Below are 12,569 nucleotides of genomic sequence, written 5' to 3' on the forward strand. Positions count from 1 at the left end.
CAGGCATTTGAAATTGTATATTCTATTCAGTAGTGTAAAGATGGTTTAATGTAAGAAAATCAATGCACATAATATACTATATCAATAGGTAAAGCCAGATTTATAAGATTTTAATAGTTTGCTGAAAGACAGTTGCTAAAAGTAATTTAATAATTAAAAAAAAGTCTTACACAATATAATAAAGAGCAACTAAGATTATGTCAGTCAGTTCTGCCAGGAGTATGATGTAACAGGCACTTTCATTGTTTGTGTCAATGTAAACTAATTCAAGAACTTTGAAAAATAATTGAATATGTTTCATGAGACAGATTTTTAAAATTTTGACACAGTTCAAATTTTGTCATTCTTTTTTTTTTTTTGAACTGAAGTTTTATTTAAAACATAAAAGAAATGTTCCCCCAAAATGCTGGTGAACAAAGCAAAAGGATACGACACAGTGCCCTCTTCCTACGAGTTAGCGAGCCTATCCAAGTACAGGGTAATATACAGTACTTAATGCTGGTAGAATTTCACAGTAGTTTAGTGTTAACGATTTATCTGTGCCTAGATTATGAAGAGATTCTCAGTGTGTGATGATTAGTTCTGGGTTTACACCTTACTGGGCATGAACAAGAGCCCCTGCTCCTTGGCCATAGCCAAATCCCTTGGGCCGAAAGTTCTTTGCATAGAATCCTTTACAATAGATTTCACCTTTTTTTTCAGTCAGAGTTGTTGATTCAAGACTCTTCCCACACTTTGCACATCAGAAACATTTTTTGTGCCAGGGCTTTCCAGCTCCAATGATCTCGGCAGCATATACAGAATCCCCACATCTGGAACACTTCTCAGCACCTCCATATTTCTGAGCAGATTTAGAAGTGTTTGGATTTGTTGTAGGCCTGTGAGGCTGAACACTCTCTGGTTTGATGCCCAGCCTCTCGCCACGGTCCATGTTAAGCGTGCCAGCACCCTGGCTGTAACCGTAGCCTTTTGGCCCATACTTCTTTCCATAGCAGGATTTGCAGTAGATCTCTTCACCGTGAATTGCCACTGTTGTGCTATCTAAATTTTTCCTGCAAACCATTGAGTTAGAGGCCGGAGCACGCACTGCAGGCGGAGCTAGCGAGGCGGAGCTAGAGGGAGGGTCCAGAGAGTTCGAGATCCCCATTCTTTGTTAAAGAAAAACATCCAAAATGAGGATAAAAGCTCCAATCCCAGAGATAAAAGTTTGAGAATCATTTATTAAAGAAAATTAGAATGACTATATCAGGGATATCCAAAATATCTGAGTGTTCATGACTTAAGTTCAAAGAAAATTTTGGCATGCGTCTCATTTACATATTCAGTTATGTATAAATTAAACACATATATTCATGTGTTAATATATTCTATTGCATGATAATATGTATTACATAGGCATACACACAAGAGAAATTCAAAAAGGATGAATTAAAATGTTATTAACAGTAATATTTTTTGGTTAGGACACAGTGATCAAATATACCATCCATTTTTGGAAAATGTTGATTTACTATTATCTATTTCAGCAATTCCATGGTCTGCATTTAAGACTAATATTTTTAATACTTTTTAAAAGTCAAGCTTATTTTGACAAAATTTGCACATAGTAAAATTCATCCTTTTAAAGCATATAGTTGAAGGAGTTTTGACAAATGTATATAGTTCTCTAACTAATACCACAATCAAGATAAAGAATATTTCTATAAACTCAGGAAGTCTCCCTGTTTCTCTTTTCAATTTCCTGCCCCTAGCCCCAGCTCTTGGCAATTACCCAATTTCTCTCCCTATAGTTTTCTCTCTTTAGTTTTTATGACTCTAACAAAAAATAATGAAAAGAGGCTTCTGCAGTATAATAAAGAGCAACTAATATTATGCCAATCAGTGCTGACAAGAGTCGGAACTTTCCCTTTTCCAGAGACTCTTATACATTGCACCATTTTTGTATCTGGCTTCTTTCATGTTGCATAATGATTTTGGGGTTTGCCCATCCTGTTGAACGCATGGGTAGTTCATTACTGTTTCACCCATGGGTAGCATTTCTTATATAGATACACAACAATTTGTTTATTCATCAGTTGATGGATATTCTGGTTGTTTTCAATTTGGGGCTGTTATGAATAAAACTGCTATAAACAATTGTATACAGTCTGTGTGAACTGGTAAAATGTCATCTTTACGTGAAATATTTCCTGTTTTTCTGAAAATTTGTTAGCTAGCAGAATACAAACTTTGTCATTACAGAAATTAAAACCAATAAATATGTGCCTTTTTTAAAAAGCAAAATGAACAGTGCACCTGTATGTTTGCTTGACAATTCTCTAAGTAGTTGTAAATAATGACCAGAAAACCTCTTTAGGCTATAAAAGATTTTTAAGGTCGTTTCTTATTTATTTCATTACACAATATTGTGTGACTACTATAGTTTGAGGATCTCTTAAAATACATAATATTAACCATACCAATAACATTCTGTAGCACTTATTCTTGTCTGTTTTCAATTTGCATGCTAAAAAGGCTAATAATCCAATAAATTAATTTCAAATATGCTATTGCATGTATAACGTTACTTAAAGCAATTTTGTTAAGAAAACTTAAATCAGGTATTTCAAGGATGTTTACACTTATACGATTTTCCTGTAATGTAATTTTTACTTTGATAATATATCTTCTTCAGTACATTTTTCTCTTAATAGCTCAGAAAAAGCTGTTTCATTCTTAAAACAGAACCCAGCAAATACCATAAGCTGAGACATTATTTTTAATTGCAATTTCAGCCAACTCAATAGCAAACCTCCCACATAATACTTACTTGAATTTTTTAGCTATGTTTTCTATGAATATTCCAACACTAATTAAGGACAAAAACTTTACCACATTATTTTCTGCTTATTTCAGTCATTCTAAAAAAATCATGACAGTAGATGATATGCTTTCTCAATGATAGTATATTTTGTCTTCATTATTAAGTACAAAACCCAGAAGAAGGTTCTGAACTTTATCTGTAAATTAGTGTAATTTTGTAAATACACATTTGGATTTTGCATGATTTTAAACACTGGTGGGAAAATGTAGAAGTATGTCTTGTATCTTCATAGTATAGATGCCTTAAAAAAAAAAAAAGCTGACTGTGATGGCTTCATTCTATCAGTTAGTACTTTGAGGCACAATAAGTACTCCATACACATAAAGGTTTATTGTGGTAGTTTGATATAAATTTATCTTTCAGGTAGTCATCTTTAAAAGTTAGATTTTTTTTAGCTAAATTTTTGTTAGTTTTTATTAGATCATTGTTGGTGGTGGTGTCTTAAATGAGTGGTGAAAAGCTTACATTAGAAGAGAATTGTCAGTCTTGCCGTTAATAGTTGACCATGGATCTAGACCTTCAAAGTGGAGAAAGGTGTGTTCATTCACTGGCATCCTAGTGAACCAATAAAACAATAGGTATGCTGCTACATGGAGGTGTCTATAAAATAAAATGCTAATTTATAAAATTTTACAGTCACCATAATAGAAACTACCTAAAAAAGACAGGGATAGAATATAGAAAAATAAAAAGGGTTCCACAAGGGTGTTCAGATTACAGATAATTTACTTTCGTTTAGTAGTCAGAATGTTTATGTTGTTTTTATTTTATTGTTTAGAATTATAAGAAAATACATTGTTTTTCTGCTACAAAATTTTTCAAATTTGTGTGAAAGTTAATTTACTTTCTATATACAAGTGAGAACTTCCTTACTCTGACAAATAAGAATTTTATAATTTCTCTCAATCATTACTAATTTGGGGAAGAAAATTTATCTTGCATTTTTTGTATTTCTGTGAATTTTAGTGAAGTGTTTATAAATTACCCATTTGATTTAATCTTTTATTAATTACTAGGTTGTGAGAAGCTTTCTTTGATCACTGTGTACCACATCATTACTTCTTTCTTTATGCCAGTGCCTGGCTTAGGTTTTTATTTTTCATAGTATTTACTCGTCTTATAAAATGTGTTTATTTTTTAATGTATTTTGTTTTCTTCAGTGCTGTCAACATTGAATAACAGCTGTGATAGATTAGATAGTTGTTAAATAATTGTTGAATGAATAATAAATCTCCTTTACCCATTATTCTGATAGAGTGTTGATACTTTATTAATCTGAAAGATCTCTTTCTATATTAGTGAGATAATGTTTAAGCATATGTTACAAATATAGTTTTCAATTTGTAATAGACTTTATATTGTTTTATTTATTTTTATTAACTGATAAAAAAGTTTAATACAGTTATCTAGTTAAAAGCATTTATATTTACATTTTCTGTATTTGTTGTTTTGCTTGGAAATGCTTTCCCTCCTTCCTCTCTCCCTTCCTTCCCAATCCCCCACCTCCCTCTCTGTTTTGTACTCCCTTCCTGTGAGAGAGAGAGAGAGAGAGAGAGAGAGAGAGAGAGAGTGTGTGTGTGTGTGTGTGTGTGTGTGTGTGTGTTTGAGCCGTGGTACTGGAACTTCGTGTGGCATAGGTGAAATATAAAGACCTAATTTATGTTCAACATGGAGACTTCACTTTGCCTGTAGCACTTACTATTTAGTCTTTTATTTGAAATGCTGCCTTCGTGGTACACTAAGAATTTATACAGATTTGGCTCTGTTTCTGGGCTTTGTCTGCTCTTCGATGAAGCTACCTGGTTGTAGCAGCAGTTTCACTCTTGCTTAGTGTAGTATTGCTATATTTTTGATTATTTCATGGATAAATTCCCTTTTTTTTTTTTTTTTCAAAATAACAATTTCAATGTTCATTTTACTTTTATTGTTTCTGATGAGTTTTGGAAACTCTTTGATGAAGATATCTATCTCAATGAGAATAAATTGTGTATACCTGAAATAGAAACTTGAGCCTAAGCACATAATGCATTCTGTACCTTTAAGCTTTTAGACTAAGGGCCACCCTCTGTTGCTACCCTTAAGAACCATGTTAGGAATGAATCATTGCAAGCTCACTTCCTAATCATGAAATATTCTATGGGTTTTATTTTTAAACTGATAAACTTTCAGGGTTCAGTGAGAGGTTTTTAAATGGAGATTTAAATATTTTCAGTAGATGCCCATTATTTTTTAAATGAAGGATTTTCAGAACTCATTTTCTTTGTTCTCCATTTTTAATGAACTACAGTTGACGGCTCAGCAAAAGGCACAGGTGTGAGGATAGTGTATGCTTGTGGAAGGCTTTAGGGTGCTTGGTCTTCTGCAATATCTTTTACTGGGTGCTTCTTACACCCCCAGACAGATTCCTGACTCTGGTCCCAGATGAAGGCTTTCATGCTAAATGCATCAGTCAGGGCTGGTTACAAAGGACACCGTTCCACCAGTCACTAACTTATCACTCTAGACATGCAGAAAAAATAGTCCCAATGTTCTCTGGCAAATTTCTGCCACAGTATGTTGCCTTGCTTTCATTTTTGAGGTTTAGTCTTAAAATTACAGGAGCAGACACTAGAGAATGTTCTTACTGGAATTAGCTGACCAGGGAAGGGAGGATAACAATATGTCCCTGTCTAAGTGGCTTTAGGGTATCTATATTCAAAGTCTTCAAATCATTTGACCTTTCAAAAGAAGGGACAGACTTGCCATTGGTCAGTATATTTTAAGTAATAGTTCTCATTAAATGTGACACGGTAGTTTCTTTTGTTTGGATCTCTTTGAGGCAGAGATTTATAGATCTGATTACATAACTTTAAAAATTCTGTCCACAGTTTTGTTTTAGGTTGAACTACAAGCCCCTCAAGCTCCAAGTGACATTCTGAAATTTCCCAATCAAATGGGCCCATGGTTTGTGCCTTTGAGTTTTTCATACTGGCCAAGTGACCTAAAGCACTTTGCCATAAGGGGTTTTTAAAAAGTCTTATGTAGTCATCCTTCTCTGGCTCTCCATTCTACAAGGCCTAAGAGAGATAGCAATGGTAGTGGAAATAAATGAAATGTAATAGATTGTTTTAATAGTTAAGAGCAACAATTCTTCTGAAAATTAATCACATTGGACTGAATGTGAGATAGGAGAGCAGCAGGACTTCCCAGTCCTGAAAGGATAAAGTAAAAATGTCTGGAACCAGCAGATGGCGCCAAAAGCAACCTCTAGTTGCTTTCTTTGCTCATTAGCATAAGATACTCCCACCAAAGCCATGACAATGTACATTTGTCATGTAAATGACCCAGCATGATGGCAATTATCTAGAAGTTACTAGCCCCTTTTCTAGAGACTTCTGAATAATATACCTCTTAACTTGCATGTAATTGAAAGTAGATGTAAATGCTGCTAACCAGTTGCTCACAAGTGCTGACTCAGGTTCACTACCTATGGGTTAGCTCTGCTAAGCAAGAAGCAGCTCTGGTTCAATAAAAGTTGCTGTCTAACACTACTGGCTGGCTCTTAAGTATTTTCCTATGTGAGGTTCGGAAGCCTCATGGATTAAGCCCCAATTTCAGAACTTGCTTGTCTACCTGCATCAGATGGACTAGTTTTTAGTAAGCACTCATTTTATTACTTGTAGCTTTGGGAGATCATTTTTCATAAGTCTCTAACTCTCTAACTGGTAACCATTCCATCTTTGCAGACATAGTTTGGTCAGCTCAGCAAATCTAACTTTTACAGTCAGGGTGCCCCGTGGCAGCCTCCTGGTTAAGCAGACTGTGGCTAATAGAGAACAAAAGACCACCTAGCCTTGCAGGTGGGGGTTTTAAACTTTAGGTTACAAAAAAATTAGAGCAAATGCTTGACTTTGTTTATCATTGTTTTCCTTCCATCCTTGAGGATAATAGATAAGCAATTTGATGTAATTTTTTTGCTTCCTTTGAATGACTTCTATTATTCTGTCTTAATCCGTGGTTTATTGAGAAGTCTTGGCTCTGTTTTAGCAGCTCACGTAATAAGACAGCATGGTTTCCTGATTTCAGTGGAGGAACAAATGCTTGAGAAATTTTCAAATATAAAATAGTAAACTATTACTAAATTAAAAAGTCAACATGTAATTTTTTAAAAATCCATACCGGTAACAACTTAGTCACTAAGTAGATGAATATTAATTGGCTACAAATTATTTTCTGGGTTAGACTTTAAAAAATCAAAGGGCAGAAAGAGATACCAAGCAATCTAATTGCTCTTTCCATCTTCAGTAAGTTCCACAATTGACTCTCTAGAGTCAGAAGAAATACTTTCTATTACTTACTGCAAATTGCCTCAGACACTTTGTGAAAATAGGTGGAATATAAAATGTTCCCTATGCAATGTATTAGGCATTTTATCAATTCATTTAAAACCCAAGTCAGATCAAATCACCCCCATGCTCATACCTTCAAGGACTTGCCATATCCCTCAGCTGGAAAGCCAATAGCCTTAGTGATAGGTGCACTCTGGGCCCAGCTGACTTATCCCTTCTCTATCCTAGCTCTCCTACTTCTCCTACACTCCTCTTTGACCACATTGATCACCTCACTATTCCTGGAATGAACCCAAGCATGCTCCTGCCACAGGGCCTTTGCACTAACTATCCTCTTTGCCTAGAACTTGATTCCTGCAAATATCCCACATTGTTTTCTCCATCTCTTTGTTTGAATCTTGGATCAACCATCACTTTTTTAGAAAGGTCTCCCGTGACCACCTCCAGTATAAAATTGCAGCCCTGGTACCATGCCCCAGCCCCAGACACACATACTCCCCTGTTTCATTTGTTCATTTTGTGATGGCACATATCAAGATTGGGCATGCTTTAGTATTTACATATTTGTTTACTGCTGGACTCTTTTACTGGAACATAAATTCAGTGAGGGAAGGATTTTGTTTTCCCTCCTGTATCTCCAATGTCTAAAACCGTGTCTGGCTGTGGTCAGTATTAAGTTAATATTTCTTAAAAACTTTGTGAGGCAGAGAAAAGCAAATACTATGTGATCTCACTTATGTGAAATCTTAAAGTCGAATTCAGAACCGTGATTAGCAAGGATCGGGGTGAGGGAAATGGGGAGATGTTGGTAGAAGGGTGCAGACTTCCAGTTATAAGATGAGTAAGTTCTGGGGACCGAAGGCACAGCATGGTGGCCATAGTTAGCAATGCTGTGTCATATACTTGAAAGTTGGTAAGATAATAGATCTTAAGAGTTTTTGCCATATACACAAAAAAGATAGATATGTGAAATGAGAGATGTGTTAACTAACTTCATAGTGGTAATCATTTCATAATGCACATGTGTATCACATCATAGTATATGCTTTAAATGTATATAATTTTATTTCTTGATTATACCTCAATAAAAGTGAAAAAAAGTGTTACCCTTCAGTTTGTCTGCAGTATTAACACAGTTCTAGCACCGTAATAATCCCTTCATTATTTTAATTTTGTTGAAACATTATTTTACTTTTATTTTTCTGTTACTATTGCCCAGGCTGGAGCACAGTGGCATGATCTCAGCTCACTGCAACCTCCACCTCCTGAGTTCAAGCAATTCTCCTACATCAGCCTCCCAAGTAGCTGAGACTACAGCACATGCCATCATACCTGGCTAAGTTTTATATTTTTAATAGAGATAGAGTTTCACCATGTTGGCCAGGCTGGTCTCAAACTCCCAACTTCAGGTGATCCACCTGCCTCTGCCTCCCAAAATGCTGGGATTATAAGCGTAAACTACTGCATCCGGCCCCCTTCATTAATATTAATTTAAATAATTAATGGAAAACATTTTCACCAAAAAGCCACTTTGTGAAGTAACTCAGATGTCACTGTTGTTTAAAAATATTTTTATGTTGCTGTATGTTTTATATATGGCAAGGATCGGTTATAATTTTAATAATAAATAATTGATTCAAATAAACATATGTTGCTGGGCTAGGCCGTGTGATAGGGGACACCAAGATGAATTCATTTTACTTCTGCTTACCACTTCATGGCCTCAGGAAAAGCATAAAACATTTGGCAGCAGCAGAAATGTCCAAGTAATTAACAGTTATGAATTATGTAACAAAAGTAGAAGTAACAGTAAACCATTCTGGTTGTTTTTCACATGGGCCTGATTGTTGTAAGTAGAAAGGAGAAATTGATACAAGAATGGAGATGGCATGTATATGCTGTGTTAATTAGTTACTAATATTAACATATGCCTTGCCTGAATCCTAAAGCTTATCTCACACTGCTAATGAAGACATACCCAAGAATGGATAATTTATAAAGGAAAGAGGTTTAATGGACTCACAGTTAACATGGCTGAGGAGGCCTCACACTCAAGGCAGCAGATGGAGGAGGAGGATCAAAGGCATGTCTTACATGGTGGCAGGCAAAATAACTTGCGCAAGGGAATTGCCCTTGATAAAACCATCCGTCTCGTGAGACTGTCACGAGAAGAGCGTGGAGAAAGCCCAGTCCCATGATTCAGTTACCTCCCACAGAGTCCCTCCCATGGTATGTGGGGATTATTGGAGCTACAATTCAAGATGAGATTTGGTTGGGGGCATAGCCAAACCACATCAACTGCTAGGAAAAAACTTGAAATAATAGAAATAGAAGATCAAAAACCATTTTGGCTGCTGCTGTGGCTTATACCTGTAATTCAACAACTTTAGGAGCCTAAAATTGGAGGATTGCTTTGATCCAGAAGTTCAAGATGATGGTGAGCTGTGATTGTGCCACCACATTCAATCTGAGCGACAGAGACTCTGTCTCTTTAAAAAAAAAAAAATCAAGAAAAAAATGTTTGAACAATTACTCCTAAAGTTTGAAGACACTTTGATGATGAGTTACGAGTCTTAGGTGATAAGTTATGGGCCTTCTCCCCAGAATAAGGAACCTAAACACATAGTGTATAAAAATCAATACATGTAAGGGCATGGGGTACAGGGACTCATGCCTGCAATCCAGCTCTTAGGGAAGCTGAGGCAGGAAGATATCATGAACTCGGCATTTTGAGATAAGCCTGGTCAACTTAGTGAGACACTGTCTCTACAAAAATTTTAAAAAGTAGCCAAATATGATGGGGCGTTCTTGTAGTCCCAGCTACTCGGGAGGCCAAGGCAAGGGGATTGGTTGGGCCAAGGAGTTTGAGACTGCAGTGAGCTATGATTGTGCCACTACACTCCTGGGTGACACAGAGAGAGTTTCATCTCTTAAACAAACAGCCTATCCTCATGGAACCCTTTAAGTCCATTCATGGATCCTGTTTTGAATATTTCTGTTGTAGAGAAATGGAGAAATATAACCAAGGGAAAGCTAATATAATTACTGTAACTCGTCATTAATTCTACCAGAAGCCTACTTACAAGAAACAAAAGAAATATAAAAGAAGAAAGCATAGAAACTTTTACATACAAAAGTAAAAGTTATTATGCAATTAGTCTATGCCTCACACTGTGCTAGATTTTTAAAATATACTGTATCTCACGGAACTCCCATCTCATCTGAGGGAGCTGTTGTTACCCACATTTTATGCACAGGAAGCAGAGCAGAATGGAATTTCAGTCCACAACTCTAGTTTAAAAATGCTATGATCTTTTTAACCTTATGATGAAAATAAGTATACTGTTTGTCAATGAGAAAAGACATGTTTTTCCTTGATGCTAAACTGAAGAAGAGACTGCAGCTTTCTACAGGCTAGAAAGACAATGGTATTTTATGTTTTCTCCATCCTCGTTTTACTGAGCAGATTACAGTCAACACTTGGGAGTGTTATGAGTGTTTAAAATATTTTCATTTGATAAAACTCTTCTAGGGCTGGGAAGTTTTATCTGGTAATTAACTTGTGTGTGCTTTGATGATAGGTATTGTGTTTTTACTTCTGATACAATTTATCCATTTCAAACTATCTTGCTTTGTATACAGAGGGCACTCAGGTCAACTGATTGACTGTACATACGTCATTTCAGATGGCTCAGAATAACCTATTTTAAATAACCTAAAAATCCTAGTTATATTTGGAAAGGATCTTAATAAATTCAGATGCTTAGCAATAATCTGTTGCAGACAGCATGCATATTAATAGCTAATATTAATTGAGCACTTACTAAGCTCCAGGCTGTGTTTTAAGTACTCTTCATAAATTTCTCTTCCAGTCTTTTCAACAGCCATTTAAATTAAGAGCCACTATTATCTCCATGAGAAAAACAAAGCACAGAAAGTGTTTTACAAATCGTCTATTAACTTAGCCAAAACACTGGTTAGTTTTGTCAAATTTTATTAAAATCAACTCAAAACCATCCAATCAAAATGGAAAATAGAATCTTACACCTGTTTTCTAGAGGCCAGAGTAGAGCTCTTCCTTGCTAAGACCCCAGTTTCAAATGATTTGGATAATAAAAAGAATACGTAGAAAACTCAGCCACCCCGCCAAGATGCCCTGTCAACAACTTTCTTTGTAGGTGTTTAGCATCCTTCTGAGCAGATTGCCAAGGATCAACTAAAAGTAGAACAACGGAGGGAAAAGGTTCTAAGGGGCATCTGAAATGACAGCCTTCCATTAGCATAACCTGACGGGTGATGAGCATCCTTTGGAGAGTCAGCAACCTTACACGGAAAGGGCAGTTGTCATGTTCCATGGCTGATTTCAAAGCATCTTAGCATTTTGTTATATTAAGGGGAAATCATTAGTGAGAGTAACCTTTGGATGTTAATGTATCCTACAAAATTAATTAATGCTTAAATTCAGAACTCTAAATGTAAAGACATTTGTCTTCATTTTTCTAAAAAAAAGAAAAAAGGCAGGGAAAAAGTTCAATTGTGACTGTTTTTGGCTTCATGTGAGACACGAGCTCTCACTCTTGAACCACCCACCCATGCTCCGTTTACATACACTAAAAGCAGTTTAGGATGTGTGATGTCTTTTCAGTTTTACTGTCTCCTGAGATAGTTGTTCGGCAGATTCAGGACAGCAGTTGCATAGTTTCTTAGTTTTAATAATTTCTTGAATAATTTGGGGTCATTTCTGATTATACCTGATTTACCTAGGAGGCCTTGCACTTATGGGTCAGCTTTGCCTCAACAGATATGAGCACCAGCCCTCTCCTGCCTCACAATCACAAATGATACTGCACAGGGCACCCTGGGGCTGGGTTAAGGGCAGGGGTGGAAGTAGGGAGAAGTGTGGGGGCAGTGAGATGGAGGATCGGAGCTAAATAGAGATGGATCTGCTAGTGACAGAAAGAGCAAGGATTAAGTGAAGAAGAGGTGACAGGGAAGTCATTGGGTAGAGCAATGCTGGTACAACTGCTAAGTGGGTTCATGGATAAAAGAGTAACTTTTGAGTGAGGCAAGTTCAAATGGGCACTGTCAGGCTTTGAAATTCTGTAAGCTTGAAGCACTGCTGGGATGAGTTTTATAATGATTTGTGATCTCTTCTATACCACCAACCTAACATTAGGAGAAAAGAATGTCACTGTGTTTCAGGACACTTGGCATCAACTTACAATTTCAAAATGTCTGAGTAGATAGTTGGTTGGTCATAGGCAGAGAGAGAGGAGGACACTTCAGAAAAGCCGTTATTGTGGTTTTTTCAAGGGAAGGAATTGGTGAGGCAAGGTAAGCAGGCTGAGCAGGTTCAGGGATGGCTACTTTGATTTCAA

At 36.2% G+C, this 12,569-nt stretch overlaps 1 pseudogene; it reads right to left on the reverse strand.

Moving 5' to 3' along the window:
* Positions 1-492: 492 nt before the first annotated feature.
* On the reverse strand, positions 493-1,063 carry LOC101045748 (cysteine and glycine-rich protein 2 pseudogene; annotated as a pseudogene).
* Positions 1,064-12,569: the final 11,506 nt, after the last annotated feature.

The sequence above is a fragment of the Saimiri boliviensis genome, chromosome 6 (genome assembly GCF_048565385.1).
Source record: "Saimiri boliviensis isolate mSaiBol1 chromosome 6, mSaiBol1.pri, whole genome shotgun sequence".
NCBI lineage: Eukaryota > Metazoa > Chordata > Mammalia > Primates > Cebidae > Saimiri > Saimiri boliviensis.